The following is a 19,637-nucleotide window of genomic DNA, read 5'->3' as shown; positions in this document are numbered from 1 at the left end:
TAGCCCCCACTGAGCAACCAGCACAAGCTTCTCCTCCCAAGAGACACGAGAGATTCGCCCTGCACACCTCCTGGAAGGACAGTTTCCTCTGGGACACCCAGGTCCTGAATGTCCATCCTTGGAAGCTGCAGCCAAGCTAAACACAATTAGAGAAACAAAGGGTCCCTTACACCAGGCAACACACAGCTCACCCACAGCATTATGGGGTATCCCTGTGACAGGGACCTGGTGCAGCTCCAGCTTCCTGCACTGAAGGGGAGAGCCAGATGGGGATGAAAGTGGGCAAAGGGTGCAAATGTGCACCCTGATCCAGAGCCATGGGGACAGCAGGAGGCTGAGGCCCAGGACTGTGCTTGCCCAACCTACATGGTATGTGTGTGACTGTGTGTGTCTGCGTGTGTCTCTTTTGTGTGTGTGTTTCTGCACATAGTGTGCATTGAGATTTGGTGACAGAATCATTGCTGGAAAGAGGCAGAGGCCTCCACAATTCCCAGGGACCTGACACACAGACAAAAGAAAAAGAGAAGGAGGGACAAGGAGGCAGGACTGAGAGGGGAGGGGACAGAGAGGTGTCCTGGGCACAGACCCCACCCATGAGCCCGAGAAGTGCTCCTCCCTCGGGAAGAGGCTCAGCACAGAAGGCGGAAGGACAGCACAGCTGACAGCCACTCTCAGAAAGTTTCTTGATCCCAGGCTCATCTCCACAGAGGAGAACACGTAGGCAGCACAGGCCATGGGGCCCCTCTCAGCCCCACCCTACACACTACACATCACCTGGAAGGAGCTACTGCTCACAGGTGATCAGAGAACTTCCTGTGAGAGGACAGGAGGAGGAAGTAGAATGATTGGATGGGGTTTCCTAGAGAGGACGGGGTCCTTAAAAGTAAAAGTCAGCACTTTGGGAGGCTGAGGTGGGTGGATCATCAGGTCAGGAGTTCAAGACGAGTCTGCTCAACACAGGGAAGTCCCATCTCCACTAAAAATACAAAAAATTAACCAGGTGTGGTGGTGTGCTCCTGTAATCCTAGCTACTCAGGAGGCTGAGGCAGGAGAATTGCATGAACCCGGGAGGCAGAGGTTACAGTGAGTGGAGACTGTCCACTGCACACCAACCTAGCCAACAGTAAGAGACTCCGTCTCAAAAAAAAAAAAAAAAAAAAAAAAAAAAAAAAAACAGGAAAGAAGGCTCTGTTGGAGCCTGGATAGGGGAAAATATACCAGAGAGGAACAGGGGTCAAAACAGGAAAATCACATTGAACTGGAAGTGGTAAGAGGCAGGAAAATCTCAAGTGTTCTGTTTTCCTGGTTAAACATCACTGGCCACTACATTTTGAAAAATGATAATAAAAACTATTATCAAATGACACTTCAAATGAAAATATAAGCAGGGCATGAAACACTGTCCTCAGCAAAAAACCTCAACCATTGGGTAAAGAAAAAATAATACCCCCCGCATGGAGGGTCCTGGGAACTCTCACATCTACAGGAGTCTGAAGCCTGTCCCAGGCACTGTGGTACAAACAAGATCACAAAAGTCCCTGTCCTCACGGAGCTCATGCTCTCATGGGGAGGAAGACAGACATGCAAAGAGATCTGGAATGTGAGGTCAGGTGTTGACAAGAGCTCCGGAGGGAGCAGAGCAGGGAAAGGCCAGAAAGGGAAGACCCAGGGTCCCTGAAGGAGATGTCTGGAAAGAAGTCTAGGGATGCCCTGATGTGAGCAAGACCTGAGGGCATTTTGGTGGAAGCTATGCAGACCTCTGGGGAAGAGGATTCCAAACAGAAAAATGCCGAGGTCAGAAGTGTTGAAGGAATGGGGGTCATGCTGCTGACCTTGACCCAGTAGGACAGTAGGACACAAACACACAATCACAAACACACAAAAAAGGGGTGTGTGTGTGTCTTCAAGGCTGATGATTGAAGAGGTCATCTCAGGACCCAGGGCCCCATTTTTTCACGCCAATACATACGTCTCAATACTGACTGACACTCTCTCCACCTCCTAGCATCACTTTCAATCTTCTGGAACCCGCTCACCACTGCCCAAGTCACGACTGAATCTCAGCCAACCAAAGTTTCTGAAGGGAAGGATATTCTTCTACTTGTCCACAATTTGCCCCAGAATCCTGCTGCCTACTTCTGGTACAAAGGGCAAATAATGGACCTCCACCATTACATTCAGCATATACAACAGACACTGAAAGAGTTATATTTGGGCCTGCATACAGTGCATGAGAAACTGTATATTCCAATGCTTCCCTGCTGATCCAGAGTGTCACCTAGAAGGATGTAGGATCCTACACCATGGAAATCATAAAGCAAGGTGATAGGACTGAAGGAGTAACTGGACATTTCACCTTATACCATGAGTGATTACACATGATCCTGGGTGTTGGGGGATGGGGGTCACTTCTACTTTGCACACACAGGATTGTCAGACCTAGACTGTGCCTGTGTCCCACTCTGCGTTGTGTCCCATGTTGGGGTTTTGGCATTTAGTGCAGGACACACACAGAAGAGACAAACTACAAAAGATCAGAATTCCTTTCCTGCCTCCAGACCCTGCAGACACTTGCTGCACAGAAAGGACAGTCTGATGGAGGGTGCTCAGCAGGAGGAGATCAGTCTCAGCCAAGCACCTCATGTCCTTTTCATAAACTTGACCCTGAGAAAGACACTGGAGAACTGACTAGGGCTTTGCCTAAGAGGACCCCTGAGATACTCTCAGAGAAACTCAGCCCAAGAAGCCTCAACCCCAGACCCCTGACCCTAAATCCTTACTCCAGATAAAGCTGAGGAGCCTGTGCCAGGGCTGGGTTGTGGCAGGGCTTACTGGGATGAAGGATTCACCAGCTGTCTGAGGACTGTGTCTCCTGGAGCTGCTCACCAGCCAGGGCTCAGCCCTCAGAGCCTCATCTAGGCAAGGACAGAACTTTCTTCACCTGAGACTCAGAGTGGAGAGGACAGAAAGACAAGCTTTGTAGGCCATCAGCCAACTGCCTTGTGAGGCTTAGGACACTCCATAGAAAGTCTAATGTCCCCAGAAGCAGAAACAGAAGAGAGAAAATGTACCTGGCAGCAGCTTGTCCACAGGGTTCTGACCTAAAGGTGTTCTCTCATGGAAGTGAATAATAATAAATGCTGTTTGTGTGAACACCTCCACTGTGCCAAGCATTAGCTCAGGTGACTGTGAAGAATTTACAGTTTATTCACAGATAGCATGAAAAGCCACAGTCCATTTACCATTTAGCTTATTTGACTGAGAGAAAACTGAGGCACAGGAAGGCACAGTCACTGAAACAGAGTCACACAAATGCAAAAGGCAGATCAGGGTCCCATGAGGTCTGTCTCTAGTCACAGGACCATCCTCTCTTCCACCTGAATTGAGGGCTTATTCGGTTCCAAGGACCCTGTAGTCATTTATTGGCTGAAATCCTCTCTTCTTAGGCATCCAAACCTCAGAGGAGTGAGAGCAAATGCTCAGCTGATTAGTCTGTACTCCAGAACTAAATCACCTGCCTCAACCATCAGAGTCAGTGCAAAAAGTGTCCAGGCCTCCCCCTCAGATCTTAACCCCTATCACTGAACCTGAAATCCTGTGTTTCCCAAAGTGTTCATGTCACTGGCATGACAGGATAAAAGAGAGGACTTTGTTTTCCTTCCCCACTCACACCCTACACAGCACAAGTACAGTGAGAGACACACACTCAGCTGCTCTCACATAACAAATGAAGAAATTGAATGAAGAAATGAATGATCCATAACATCTTTAGAGACTGGATCTTGGATGCAGAATCCAACCAAGTTTTAGCCACACCTGTCCCTTGTCCTTCAGAGGCTGACACTCATGATTCATCCCCCCACTTCCTCTTGCCCCTAAAGCCATCCTACCTCATGTGTCACTCTTAAGCTCTTTGGCCACTGGTGGGTTTTGAGGGCTCCCTCGTCCTGGACTGGAAATTGGGGCACCTGGTCCCTGGGGTCTCTGAAGTCACTGTAGGTCCCACTGTTCACCGCCATGCTGCCTCTGCCCCTCTCTGCTTCTCTGTGTCCCTCATCTTCCTCCCACTTCATTCTAACTAGCAAGCCCTGTCCTGCACAGTTTCATCTTCCACTGCTAGGCCTTCCCCAGACACTCCCTCTAACTAGGCTGACTGTTCTGTTCCCTTCCTGCTAACACTGTGACCTAGCCCACCTCCCAGGAAATAGGAAAGGCACAGAAATCACCCAGAGTTACCACTCCTGCCAGGCTTCATTTTGAGCCAATGTCCCCAGGTCACTAAGAGAATGAGCTTCCACTGTATGCCCATCCAGGGCTCTGTCCCTTTGTTAGGCTGTTCTGTGGACAAGACCATGGGACAGGGATAGGCAGCTCCTCCATCCACTCTTATAATTCCCAGACAAGTTCTTCTGGCCTCCTGCACAAACAAAACCAATTTATCCAGATGGTGATTTGCAGTAAAGAAAGATTTTAATGACGCCAAGTCTGCCAAACAGGAGGATGGAGGTTTATTATTACTCAAATCAGCCTCCCTAGTGGATCACGGGTTAGAGATTTTCAAGGATAGTTTCAGGGGCACAGGACTAAAAAATGGGTACTGCTGAATGTTTGGGGATGAAATCATGAGGTCAGAGGGAAATGATCTGTTAGTGCTTGAATCCACCTCTAGGTGGGGACCACGTGACTGGCTGAGCCATTAGTCATGGGTATGGATGAGGTCAGCGGGTTGCCAGAATGCAAAGAATGAGAAACATCTCAAAAGACCAACCTCAGGTTCTACAATAGTGATGTTGTCTGTTGGAGCCATTACTTAAATATTTTGTAAACTCTGGCCAAAGGACATTTGAGCAGTAAGGGATTATAGAAACTGTGCCTACATTTTAGCAGAATTCACTGCCCTCCTATAATTTACTCTCATGGTCTTTCACCAGTTTTACAAATGCAATCTCTGGGCAAAAGAAGGGTATTAGTTTTATCGAGGAACTATTATCATTGTTGCTTCAAAGTTAAACCATAAACTACATTCCTCCCATGGTTAGCCTGGCCTATGTCCAGGAATGAGTGAGGACAGTCAGCCTGAGACTAGATGCCAGATGGAGTCAGCCATGCTAGTTTGCTGTCACTGTTGGAATCTTTGCACTGACTCACCAAGGTGTCAGAGGCTGGACAGGCCTGCGGTCTCCAAAGCCAATGGGCTGATTTCACCCATTTCACTCATGACTCCATCCTCAGCCTACTATGGAGCTCACATTCCCAGTCACCTCCTAGAGACTCCGGGTTTCCTGTCAATCATATAACAAGTTTGAAATCTGTCACTCGGTTCTAACAGTAAGTAAACAGCTGAACAAACTCAAGTCAACAACTCATTAAAATCCCTCAGAGATGGCCGGGCACAGTGGCTCATGCCTGTAATCCCAGCACTTTGGGAGGGTGAGGCAGGCGGATCACAAGGTCAGGAGATCGAGACCATACTGGCAAACACGGTGAAACCCCACCTCTACTAAAAATACAAACAAATGAGCCAGGCATGGTGGCGGGCGCCTGTAGTCCCAGCTACATGGGAGGCGGAGTCAGGAAAATGGCGGGAACTTGCAGTGAGCCAACATCGTACCACTGCACTCCAGCCTGGGCAACAGAGCCAGGCTCCATCTCAGAAATAAAATAAAATAAAATAAAATGCTGTTAGAGAAATGAAGAATGCTTTTAATGCTTACTGGTAGAATGCACACAGCTGAGTAAAGACTCCTTAGCTTGAGGATGTGTCAATAGAAACTTCCAAAAGTGAAATAGGAAAGTTCAAAAAGAGTGGGGGGAAAAATGTGGGACAACATACTCTACTTCACATTTAACATTTTGTATTGACAATAGCAATTCTTAAATTTTGTAGTTGTGGGACAACTACCAAGGCTGTGACACACATGTAATGGGAATACTGGTGGTTTTGGGGACCTGTTGGAGGTGGCCAGGGGGTGCTATCTGATGGTTTTACTGCCTGTGCCACATACAATTGTTTCCTCATGATGATGCCATTTTCATAAGGTGGGGTTCTTCGTGTGGGGGACACATGAGCCATTGGCGTCTCACTTAGACTCTTCCTAATTCACACAAACTGAAACTCTAGTTGTATTTCCTGAGGTTAAGAGAATATGAAGAAAGCATTTCACATACCTGTTTTGGGCTCCTCCGCATTTTTCCTAACTCTGCACAGAAATTAGAAACAGGGAGTTCCTTCTATATTTACTAACATAACACACTCACTTCCTTTAATTTGGCATCATTCCTCCCTTTATTTAATTGACACACTGACCAGTTCTGTCCTTTTAACGAGACTCTCTCTACTTAAGGACTTGCTAATTTCTTTTTTTTTTTTTTTTTTTTTTTTTTTATTATACTTTAAGTTCTAGGGTACATGTGCATAACGTTTATATCATGTATAACTCCCCAATGCAATCCCTCCCTCCTCCCCCCTCCCCATGATAGGCCCCAGTGTGTGATGTTCCCCTTCCCGAGTCCAAGTGATCTCATTGTTCAGTTCCCACCTATGAGTGAGAACATGCGGTGTTTGGTTTTCTCTTCTTGTGATAGTTTGCTAAGAATGATGGTTTCCAGCTGCATCCATGTCCCTACAAAGGACGCAAACTCATCCTTTTTGATGGCTGCATAGTATTCCATGGTGTATATGTGCCACATTTTCTTAATCCAGTCTGTCACAGATGGACATTTGGGTTGATTCCAAGTCTTTGCTATTGTGAATAGTGCCGCAATAAACATACGTGTGCATGTGTCTTTGTAGTAGATTAATTTATAATCCTTTGGGTATATACCCAGTAGTGGGATGTCTGGGTCATATGGTACATCTAGTTCTAGATCCTTGAGGAATCGCCATACTGTTTTCCATAATGGTTGAACTAGTTTACAATCCCACCAACAGTGTAAAAGTGTTCCTATTTTCCACATCCTCTCCAACACCTGTTGTTTCCTGACTTCTTAATGATTGCCATTCTAACTGGTGTGAGATGGTATCTCATTGTGGTTTTGATTTGCATTTCTCTGATGGCGAGTGATGACGAGCATTTTTTCATGTGTCTGTTGGCTGTATGGATGTCTTCTTTTGAGAAATGTCTGTTCATATCCTTTCCCCACTTTTTGATGGGGTTGTTTGTTTTTTTCTTGTATATTTGTTTGAGTTCTTTGTAGATTCTGGATATTAGCCCTTTGTCAGATGAGTAGGTTGCAAAAATTTTCTCCCATTCTGTAGGTTGCCTGTTCACTCTGATGGTAGTTTCTTTTGCTGTGCAAAAGCTCTTTAGTTAAATGAGATCCCATTTGTCAATTTTGGCTTTTGCTGCCGTTGCTTTTGGTGTTTTAGACATGAAGTCCTTGCCATTGCCTATGTCCTGAATGGTACTACCTAGATTTTCTTCTAGGGTTTTTATGGTATTAGGTCTAACATTTAAGTCTCTAATCCATCTTGAATTAATTTTCGTATAAGGGGTAAGGAAAGGATCCAGTTTCAGCTTTCTACTTGTGGCTAGCCAATTTTCCCAGCACCATTTATTAAATAGGGAATCCTTTCCCCATTTCTTGTTTTTGTCAGGTTTGTCAAAGATGAGATGGCTGTAGATGTGTGGTATTATTTCTGAGGACTCTGTTCTGTTCCACTGGTCTATTTCTCTGTTGTGGTACCAGTACCATGCTGTTTTGGTTACTGTAGCCTTGTAGTATAGTTTGAAGTCAGGTAGCGTGACGCCTCCAGCTTTGTCCTTTTGACCTAGGATTGTCTTGGCAATGCGGGCTCTTTTTTGGTTCCATATGAACTTTAAAGCAGTTTTTTCCAATTCTGTGAAGAAACTCATTGGTAGCTTGATGGGGATGGCATTGAATCTATAAATAACCTTGGGCAGTATGGCCATTTTCACGATATTGATTCTTCCTATCCATGAGCATGGTATGTTCTTCCATTTGTTTGTGTCCTCTTTGATTTCACTGAGCAGTGGTTTGTAGTTCTCCTTGAAGAGGTCCTTTACATCCCTTGTAAGCTGGATTCCTAGGTATTTTATTCTCTTTGAAGCAATTGTGAATGGAAGTTCATTCCTGACTTGGCTCTCTGCTTGTCTGTTACTGGTGTATAAGAATGCTTGTAATTTTGCACATTAATTTTGTATCCTGAGACTTTGCTGAAGTTGCTTATCAGCTTAAGGAGATTTTGGGCTGAGACGATGGGTTTTTCTAAATATACAATCATGTCATCTGCAAACAGGGACAATTTGACTTCTTCTTTTCCTAACTGGATACCCTTGATTTCTTTCTCTTGCCTGATTGCCCTAGCCAGAACTTCCAACACTATGTTGAATAGGAGTGGTGAGAGAGGGCATCCCTGTCTTGTGCCAGTTTTCAAAGGGAATTTTTCCAGTTTTTGCCCATTCAGTATGATATTAGCTGTGGGTTTGTCGTAAATAGCTCTTATTATTTTGAGGTACGTTCCATCAATACCGAATTTATTGAGCGTTTTTAGCATAAAGGGCTGTTGAATTTTGTCAAAAGCCTTTTCTGCATCTATTGAGATAATCATGTGGTTCTTGTCTTTGGTTCTGTTTATATGCTGGATTACGTTTATTGATTTGCGAATGTTGAACCAGCCTTGCATCCCAGGGATGAAGCCCACTTGATCATGGTGGATAAGCTTTTTGATGTGCTGCTGAATCCGGTTTGCCAGTATTTTATTGAGAATTTTTGCATCGATGTTCATCAGGGATATTGGTCTAAAATTCTCTTTTTTTGTTGTGTCTCTGCCAGGCTTTGGTATCAGGATGATGTTGGCCTCACAAAATGAGTTAGGGAGGATTCCCTCTTTTTCTATTGATTGGAATAGTTTCAGAAGGAATGGTACCAGCTCCTCCTTGTACCTCTGGTAGAATTCAGCTGTGAATCCATCTGGTCCTGGACTTTTTTTCGTGGGTAGGCTATTAATTGTTGCCTCAATTTCAGAGCCTGTTATTGGTCTATTCAGGGATTCAACTTCTTCCTGGTTCAGTCTTGGGAGAGTGTAAGTGTCCAGGAAATTATCCATTTCTTCTAGATTTTCTAGTCGATTTGCGTAGAGGCATTTATAGTATTCTCTGATGGTTGTTTGTATTTCTGTGGGGTCGGTGGTGATATCCCCTTTATCATTTTTATTGCGTCTATTTGATTCCTCTCTCTTTTCTTCTTTATTAGTCTTGCTAGCGGTCTGTCAATTTTGTTGATCTTTTCAAAAAACCAACTCCTGGATTCATTGATTTTTTGGAGGGTTTTTTGTGACTCTATCTCCTTCAGTTCTGCTCTGATCTTAGTTATTTCTTGCCTTCTGCTAGCTTTTGAATGTGTTTGCTCTTGCCTCTCTAGTTCTTTTAATTGTGATGTTAAAGTGTCAATTTTAGATCTTTCCTGCTTTCTCTTGTGGGCATTTAGTGCTATAAATTTCCCTCTACACACTGCTTTAAATGTGTCCCAGAGATTCTGGTATGTTGTATCTTTGTTCTCATTGGTTTCAAAGAACATCTTTATTTCTGCTTTCATTTCGTTATGTACCCAGTAGTCATTCAGGAGCAGGTTATTCAGTTTCCATGTAGATGAGCGGTTTTGATTGAGTTTCTTAGTCCTGAGTTCTAGTTTGATTGCACTGTGGTCTGAGAGACAGTTTGTTATAATTTCTGTACTTGTACATTTGCTGAGGAGTGCTTTACTTCCAATTATGTGGTCAATTTTGGAATAAGTGCGATGTGGTGCTGAGAAGAATGTATATTCTGTTGATTTGGGGTGGAGAGTTCTATAGATGTCTATTAGGTCCGCTTGGTGCAGAGATGAGTTCAATTCCTGGATATCCTTGTTAACTTCTGTCTCGTTGATCTGTCTAATGTTGACAGTGGAGTGTTGAAATCTCCCATTATTATTGTATGGGAGTCTAAGTCTCTTTGTAGGTCTCTAAGGACTTGCTTTATGAATCTGGGTGCTCCTGTATTGGGTGCATATATATTTAGGAGAGTTAGCTCTTCCTGTTGAATTGATCCCTTTACCATTATGTAATGGCCTTCTTTGTCTCTTTTGATCTTTGATGGTTTAAAGTCTGTTTTATCAGAGACTAGGATTGCAACCCCTGCTTTTTTTGTTCTCCATTTGCTTGGTAGATCTTTCTCCATCCCTTTATTTTGAGCCTATGTATGTCTCTGCATGTGAGATGGGTCTCCTGAATACAGCAGACTGATGGGTCTTGACTCTTTATCCAGTTTGCCAGTCTGTGTCTTTTAATTGGAGCATTTAGTCCATTTACATTTAAGGTTAATATTGTTATGTGTGAACTTGATCCTGTCATTATGATATTAACTGGTTATTTTGCTCATTAGTTGATGCAGTTTCTTCCTAGCCTCGATGGTCTTTACATTTTGGCATGTTTTTGCAATGGCTGGTACCGGTTGTTCCTTTCCATGTTTAGGGCTTCCTTCAGGGTCTCTTGTAAGGCAGGCCTGGTGGTGACAAAATCTCTAAGCATTTGCTTATCTGTAAAGGATTTTATTTCTCCTTCACTGATGAAACTTAGTTTGGCTGGATATGAAATTCTGGGTTGAAAATTCTTTTCTTTAAGAACGTTGAATATTGGCCCCCACTCTCTTCTGGCTTGTAGAGTTTCTGCCGAGAGATCTGCTGTTAGTCTGATGGGCTTCCCTTTGTGGGTAACCCGACCTTTCTCTCTGGCTGCCCTTAAGATTTTTTCCTTCATTTCAACTTTGGTGAATCTGGCAATTATGTGTCTTGGAGTTGCTCTTCTGGAGGAGTATCTTTGTGGCGTTCTCTGTATTTCCTGAATTTGAATGTTGGCCTGCCCTACTAGGTTGGGGAAGTTCTCCTGGATGATATCCTGAAGAGTGTTTTCCAACTTGGTTCCATTTTCCCCCTCACTTTCAGGCACCCCAATCAGACGTAGATTTGGTCTTTTTACATAATCCCATACTTCTTGCAGGCTTTGTTCATTTCTTTTTCTTCTTTTTTCTTTTGGTTTCTCTTCTCGCTTCATTTCATTCATTTGATCCTCAATCGCTGATACTCTTTCTTCCAGTTGATCGAGTCGGTTACTGAAGCTTGTGCATTTGTCACGTATTTCTCGTGTCATGGTTTTCATCTCTGTCATTTCGTTTATGATCTTCTCTGCATTAATTAGTCTAGCTGTCAATTCTTCCACTTTTTTTTCAAGATTTTTAGTTTCTTTGCGCTGGGTACGTAATCCTCCTTTAGCTCTGAGAAGTTTGATGGACTGAAGCCTTCTTCTCTCATCTCGTCAAAGTCATTCTCTGACCAGCTTTGATCCGTTGCTGGCGATGGGCTGCGCTCCTTTGCAGGGGGAGATGCGCTCTTATTTTTGAATTTCCAGCTTTTCTGCCCTGCTTTTTCCCCATCTTTGTGGTTTTATCTGTCTCTGGTCTTTGATGATGGTGACGTACTGATGGGGTTTTGGTATAGGTGTCCTTCCTGTTTGATAGTTTTCCGTCTGACAGTCAGAAGGACTGTCTGTTGGTCTGTTGGAGATTGCTTGAGGTCCACTCCAGACCCTGTTTGCCTGGGTATCAGCAGCAGAGTTTGCCAAAGATAGAATATTGCTGAGCAGCGAGTGTACCTGTCTGATTCTTCCTTTGGAAGTTTCCTCTCAGGGATGACTCCACCCTGTGAGGTGTGGGGTGTCAGACTGCCCCTAGTGGGGGATGTCTCCCAGCTAGGCTACTCAGGGGTCAGGGACCCACCTGAGCAGGCAGTCTGTCCGTTCTCGGATCTCAACCTCCGCGTTGGGAGATCCACGGCTCTCCCCAAAGCTGTCAGACAGAGTCGTTCGCCTCTGCACCGCCCCCGCTGCTTTCCCTATTGGACCTCAGCTGTGGGCTGTCCCCAGAGGTGGAGTCTACAGAGACAGAGACAGGCAGTTTCCTTGAGCTGCTGTGAGCTCCACCCAGTTCGAGCTTCCCAGCGGCTTTGTTTACCTACTTAAGCCTCAGCAATGGCGGGTGCCCCTCCCCCAGCCTCGCTGCTGCCTTGCGGATAGATCGCCGCAGACGGCTGTGTTAGCAGTGAGGGAGGCTCCGTGGGCGTGGGACCCTCCCGGCCAGGTGTGGGATATATCTCCTGGTGTGCCTGTTTCCTTAAAGCGCAGTATTGGGGTGGGAGTTACCCGATTTTCCAGGTGTTATGTGTCTCAGTTCCCCTGGCTAGGAAAACGGATTTCCTTCCCCCTTGCGCTTCCAGGTGAGGCGATGCCTCGCCCTGCTTCAGCTCACGCTGGTCAGGCTGCAGCAGCTGACCAGCACCGATTGTCCGGCACTCCCTAGAGAGATGACCCCAGTACCTCAGTTGAAAATGCAGAAATCACCGGTCTTCTGTGTTACTCGCGCTGGGAGTTGGAGACTGGAGCTGTTCCTATTCGGCCATCTTGCTCCGCCCCCGAGAGGACTTGCTAATTTCAAATCACCTTTGGCATCCTTCTTCGAGCATGCTGGAATTTGATCCTGCTGGAATTCACCCCACACCTCAACCTTAATTGGGTATCAAGAGAAATACTACTACCGGCAATTGATCTTAGATATTTGGACCATCAGTAAAAATTTCCATTTATGACAACATTTCAATGATTCCTCCAAATTTTTTTTTGTCTTGTTACTAGAGTCAGAACATAACATGAGGTCTAAACTCCTGAGAAATTTTTACGGGAAAATTACAGTATTACAAATTGAGCATCCCAAATCCAGAAATCCAAAATCTGAAATGCTCCAGAATGCAAAACTTCTGACTCCTGATGTGATGCTGAAAAGAAGTGCTCACTGGAGCATTTTGAATTTTGAATTTTTCAGATTTGGGATGCTAACCCAGTACATCTACTACAAACATTCCAAAATAAAAAAAGAAGTTAGAAATCCAAAACACTTGGTTTTAAACTTTCTGCATAAGGAACACTTTATCTGTATGAACTATAGGCATGAAGCTGCACAGGAGATCTCTAGAACCTCCTCAACCTGCCTAACGGAATCTGCACAGCCACGGAACAATGCTCTATTCCCCCAACCCCAGCTCCTGGAAACTACTATTCTACTCTCTGATTCACTTTGGAATCCCCTGAAATGAGGTACATAGAGTAGTCAAACTCAAAATCAGAGAGTAGAATATCTAATGAGAGGAAGTATCCGCAGGACTTCTTCCCAAATATTGTTTTAATAGCCACCAAACACAAATGGTCCATGAGGGCTAGACTTCCAACATCAGTTCATATTCGCCCTTTCCATCAGTCAGTTTTGCATTTGCAAGCATCCACATGTATTTCTAGAAAGATCCACATGGTCCTCACCTGCCCTCTACAGGGGGAAGGGAACACCATGGACCCAGAACAGGGAACATGGTCTTGGTCCAAACCTATCAGCTCTTGCCTGTTGCCTTCACTCTTCATTCCTTGGACTCTGCTCTATCTTTAGAGGTCACTGGCTCAAGTCAGTCACTATGAGACAGCTGGGAAAACTGCCCCACCTTGTGGCTCCACTGCCTGATGACTGAACTGACCTCCAGGCTTGACTCTGGTCTCCCCTGTGTTATTTCTGCTGAAGTACCCAGTCCCAGGCCAGGCTTCCCAGTACCCAGAGGGTTTAAGGACAATGGGAAGTTCCATCATCTATCTCTAGGATATCCTTGAAAAGGAAGCTGCATAGAAAACATACCTTGGGGGGCAAAGTAAGACTGAAACTAAGAAGATCTCAGCACTGCATGCTCCAGGTGAGGACCACAGGGTGGGCCAGGCAGGCAGTTGGAGAGGGAGGGACTCAGAGGGGCACCAGGGACTGTGACTGCTGGTCCCATGCCTTTCCATGAGCCAATACTGCTGCTCAATTCACACTTGAGAAAGTCTGTGCTTCTCCCACATAAAGCAGGCAACCTCACAATCTCTATGCCCTAAGATTGCCGTGCATCTGTCTTGTAACACACATACCTGACATGGGCTTTTAAGGACTTGGGTTAGCTGAGAGGTGGGAAATGCCATCTCTAATTGAAAAATGTCTTTGGAGAAATCAAAGGTGCCACACAGGGCAATCTTCTCTCTGTTTTCTCCACAGTGGAGACTCCCGAGCCCTCCATCTCCAGCAGCAACTTAAATCCCAGGGAGGCCGTGGAGACTGTGATTTTATCCTGTGATCCTGACAATCAGAACGCAAGCTACCCGTGGTGGATAAATGGTCAGAGCCTTCCTATCAGTCCCAGGTTGCAGCTGTCCAAAAACAACAATACCCTCTTCTATTTGGTGTCACAAAGGATACTGCAGGACCCTATGAATGTGAAATGAAGAACCCAGTGAGTTCCAGCCGCAGTGACCCAGTCACCCTGAATCTCATCTGTGAGTATCTTCTGTTCCTCTGTGAGCCAGGCTGCCATCCCAAATACACATGGCCAGAGGCCAGGCCTCTCTGTCCCTCTCAGGTCCAAGTACAGAGACCTTTACCCCTGGACATCAAAGCTGACCATGACTACTAAGAGTAGGCTTAGGCTTGATCAACAATGGGAGAGAAGAGGCTGCTCCTGTCATGGGAGACTCAGGGTCCACAGTTTATGATGGGAGAAACAGGTGAATGTCTCAGGCTCCAGATCAGTGAATACAGCAGGGATTTGGCTGGGATTTCAGTGTTGTGACTTAGCTCACAGGGTCACTGTGGCCCTTCCATACACCAGGATTTTCCCTTTCCTCTGACAATATCACCTGTGACTTTATTCTCTTTGCTCCAGTTGGCCTGAGTGTCCCCACCATTGCTTCTTCATACACCTATTACCATCCAGGGGAAGTACTCAAGCTCTCCTGCCTCACAGACTCTCACCTACTGGCAGAGCATTCTTGGCTGATTGATGGGAAGTTCCAGAAATCAGCACAAGTGTTCTTTATCCCCCAAATCACTAAAACATATAGAGGGGTCTATGTCTGTTTCATGCATAACTCAGCTACTGGTGGAACAAATCTCATAATCAAGAAGATCATAGTGCATGGTAATTGGATCCCTGGAGCACTGGCAATATGTTTTCCAGGGAAGTCTATCTGACCATCAGGGAAGAGCCACCTGCCCTCTGCAAAGGGAGAGGGAAAATCAAAAACCCAGGACAGGGAATATGTTTCTGCTTCAAAACCACCAGCTTTTGCCTGTCCCCTTCACTCTTTCTAGATCATTCTTTAGACTATACAGTAACAATGAACAATCTGAAAGGAAATTAAGAAAAGAATTTCCATTCACATTAACATCAAAAGGAATAAAATATTTTGGAATAAGTTTAACCAAAAACGTCTAAGTGTTATACCTTGAAAACTGCAAAGTGTTACTGAAAGACATTAAAGACAACATCAATATTGGAAAGACATTTCATTTTCATGGATTGGAAGAATCAATATTGTTAGGAAGAGAATACTACCCAAAGTGAGCTGCAGATTCAACGCAACCCCTACCAGAATCCCAGTAACACTTTTTGCAGAATTACAAAAACCTGTCCTAAATCTGACCTGACAGGCTCTTATTAATGACTGACACAACAGAGACACTGAGGAAAAAATGCAACCATGGAAACGTGGAAAGTTTTGATAACATAGAAAATAGCAATCATTATATCTCACATCCCAAAGCCTTCAAAACTATACAAGTGCAGCATGAGCAGTACGTAATCGACTAAAAACCAATCACAAAGCTAGAAACGTGGTGAGAGAAAAAAGAAAAAAAGACATGAATGTATTTGGCTTATCACCTCCCACTTTGGGGTACTTAACTGATGCTGAAAAGAAATGCTCACCAGAGCATTTTAGATTTTGAATTTTTTTAGATTTGGGATGCTGAACCAGTAAGTATGTGACAAATGTTTCAGAATCAAAAAAGGTCAGAAATCCAAAACACTTTTTGTCCTAAGTCTTATGCATAAGAAACACTCAATCTGTGTGAACTGTAGGCATTAAGCTGTACAGCAGATCTCTAGAACCTACCCGTCTTGCATGACTGAAACTGCACACCCATGAACAGCTTCTTTTTTTTTTTTTTTTTTTTTTTGAGGGGGAGTCTCACTCTGTCGCCCAGGCTGGAGTGCAGTGGCCGGATCTCAGCTCACTGCAAGCTCCGCCTCCCGGGTTTACGCCATTCTCCTGCCTCAGCCTCCCGAGTAGCTGGGACTACAGGTGCCCACCACCTCACCTGGCTAGTTTTTGTATTTTTAGTAGAGACGGGGTTTCACCGTGTTAGCCAGGATGGTCTCGATCTCCTGACCTCGTGATCCGCCCGTCTCGGCCTCCCAGAGTGCTGGGATTACAGGCTTGAGCCACCGCGCCCGGCCCATGAACAGCTTCTGATTCTCCCCACTCCCAGCTCCTGGCAACCAGCAGTCTCTTCTCAGATTCACTCTAGAATCCAATTACATGAGGTCCCTAGAGTAGTCAAACCCATGGAATCAGAGAGTAGAGTGTCCAATGAAAGAAAATATTTGCAAAACTTCTCCCCAAATTTGTCTCATATCCATCAAATACACATGGTCCATGAGGATCAGATTTCCAGCAGTTCATTCCCACCCTTTCCACCAGTGAGTTCTGCATTTGAAAATCTCCAGATGTATTTCTGAAAAAATCCACATAGTCCTCACCTGCTCTCTGCAGAAGGAGAGGAAACTTAAAGAACCCAGAATAGGGAACATGGCTCTGCTCCAAAGCCACCAGCTCTTGCCTGTACCCTTCACTCTTTCTAGATCATTCCTTGCACTCTCCTCTGTCTTTGGAGGTCACTGGCTCAAGTAAGTCATCATGAAACACCTGCAGAAAACTGCCCCACCTTTTGCCTCCACTGCCTGATGACTGAACTGACCTCCAGTCTTGACTCTGGTCTACCCTGTCTTCTTTCTGCTGAAACATCCAGTCCCAGGCCAGTCTGCTCAGTATCTTCAGGGTTTCAAGACAATGAAATGTCTTGAATTTCAATCAGTAATAATGGGAAGTCCCATTATTACTCATCTCTAGAATGTCCTTGGAAATGGAAGCTGCAGAGAAATCACATCTAGGGGGGCAAAGTAGGATGGAATTTGGAAGAGGCCCAGCAGTTGCACATTCTAGGTAAGGAACCCAAGGTGAGCCAGCCAGACAGCTGATTTGAAAGAGACTGGGAGGGATACCAGGGGCTGTGACTCCCACTGGCGTGTCTGTCCATGACCCAATACTACTGCTAAATTCACAGTTGAGAAAGTCTGTGCTTCTGTAAGACAAAGCAGGCGGCCTCACAGTCTTTGAGCCCTTAGATCATCATGCATCTGTCCTGTGACACACGCACCAGCTATTGTCTTTCAAGGACTCAGGTGGGCTGAGAGGTAGGAGATGCCAACTCTGATTGAAGGATGCCTGTGGAGGAATCAAAGGTGCCACACAGGACAATCTTCTCTCTGTTATTCGCCCAGCTGAGCTGCCCAAGTCCTACATCACCAGCAACAACTTCAACCTCATGGAGAATAAGAATGTTGTAGCCTTAACTGTGAACCTAAGACTCAAGGCTACACCTACGTGTGGTGGGTAAATGGTCAGAGTCTCCCGGTCAGTCCCAGGCTAAAGCAACCCGGTAAAACTAGGATCCTCATTCTAGCCAATGTCACAAGAAATGACACAGGACCCTATGAATGTGAAATACAGTACCGAGTTGGTAGCATCCCCAGTGACCCTGTCACCCTGGATCTCCTTTGTATCTTTGGTTCCTCTGTGGATGAGGCCACCAGATAAAATCCAAACGACCAGAGGCCAGGCATCTCAGTCTCTCTCAGGTCCAAGTACAGACACTTTTATTTCTGGACACCCGAGCTGGTCATGACTCCCTGCCCTGGGAAAACCTGAGTAGGCACAGCCTTAGCCAAGAATATAAGGGGAGGAGATGCTCTCATCATGGGAGACTTGGGGTCTATAGCCTGTGATGGGAGAAACAGGTGAATACCTCAGGCCTTGGCTCAGTGAATACAGAAGTGGTTTGGCTGGGCCTTGAGGGTGTGTCTTGGCTCAGAGGGACACTGGTCCCTTAAGAGACCAGGAGCATCCACTTCCCTCAGATGACATCACCTGTGGCTTTATTCTCTTTACTCCAGATGGTCCACACCTCCCCAGCATTTTGTCTCCATTCACCTATTACAGTACAGGAGAAAACCTCTACTTGTACTGCTTCACGGAATCTAACCCACCGGCAGAGTACTCTTGGACGGTTAATGGGAAGTTTCTGCAATCAGGACAAGAGTTCTCTATCCCCAAAATTACTACAAAGCATAGCGGGCTCTATGGTTCCTCTGCTCGTAACTCAGCCACTGGCAGTGAACGTTCCACATTCAAGATGATCAAAGTCTCTGTTAAGTGGATCCCTGCACCACTGGCAATAGGGTTATAGGTGAGTCTATCCGGCTTTCAGAGAAGGGTCAGGAAAACATTTTTATTCCCAGCCTGTGTCCCATGGGCAGAAGCAAATCCTAAATTCTCCTCTTGAACCCCCCTAATTTGTCTCTATAGACTCTCCTTTCCTTGAGTTTCTGTTTTCTCATGGCTGACCTTGTGTCCAGCCTGAGAAAGGTAGGGAGGGGGCTTTGTCAGCCCTGAGCCCTATGTGGTGGAAGAGGCTTCACAGAGGGACAAGAAGGAGAGTCCTCAAGATCAAGTTGCTTCTCGCTGTCACCAACACATCCCTTTCTACCACGTCTTTGTTTTCTTTTACCTACTCCATGAGCTACAAGGAACATCTGAGGCTTTGAAACAAGCTCACATTTTTCCTGAAATGAGAGGAGGAAGCCCCTTGGATGAGAGAGGAGCAGCTCAGACTGCTTCCTGCTCTGCTCCAGGCTTCTCCAGTGACTGGTCCTGCCTGATTCCACTGGGGGTGGGACCAGCATGTGTGGAGAAAGAGCCCTGGTGTCCTCTCCTGAATTCGGCTAAATCGAGCTGCCAGATGAAGTGAAGCCTAGGCTGCATGGAAATAAGAAAAGAGGGCGCCTCGGGGCAGACTCTTGAGCTGTTTCCTGTTTCCTGTTCTGCAATCAGGACAAGAGTTCTCTATCCCCAAAATTACTACAAAGCATAGCGGGCTCTATGGTTGCTCTGCTCGTAACTCAGCCACTGGCAGCGAACATTTCCTGGCTCTGAAGTCACTGGCTGTGTGAGGCTGTATGCACAGCACTGGGACACAGCACAGAGGACAGTGAGTGATGAACACTTGGAGAAATAGGGAGATTCACCTCTGGGGCTCTGCATGGCAGAAAGGGGCAATACCAAAAAGTGTGTATTTATAGAGTGTAAGACTACCAGGACACTTTTTATATATCTAATATAAGGCTTATCACTATTTCTAAGTGTGCAATTTAGTGTTGTGTAACCATCACACTATCCATTTCCGGAACTTTTTCCTCTTACCATATTAAATCTCTGTACCGAATAAACAGTAACTCTCACTCCTTCTTCCCCTAACCCTTAGCACCCACCATACTACTTTCTGTCTCTATTTAACTGGCTATTACATCTTTTATAAATGGAATTACATAATAATTATCCTTTTGTGTCTGGCTAATTTCAATTAGCATAATGTCTTCAAGGTTCATCCATTTTGCACGAT

The 19,637-nt window shown here is 45.4% G+C and overlaps 1 pseudogene; it reads left to right on the top strand.

The window, feature by feature from the left end:
* The first annotated feature begins 639 nt into the window (after positions 1–639).
* On the top strand, positions 640–18,425 carry LOC117093057 (annotated as a pseudogene).
* The last annotated feature ends 1,212 nt before the right edge of the window (positions 18,426–19,637 follow it).

The sequence above is a fragment of the Trachypithecus francoisi genome, unplaced genomic scaffold (assembly GCF_009764315.1).
Source record: "Trachypithecus francoisi isolate TF-2019V2 unplaced genomic scaffold, Tfra_2.0 Lachesis_group12, whole genome shotgun sequence".
Taxonomy (NCBI): Eukaryota; Metazoa; Chordata; class Mammalia; order Primates; family Cercopithecidae; genus Trachypithecus; species Trachypithecus francoisi.
Note: the sequence above shows the minus strand (reverse complement) of the source record. Positions and strands in the feature narration are given on the sequence as shown.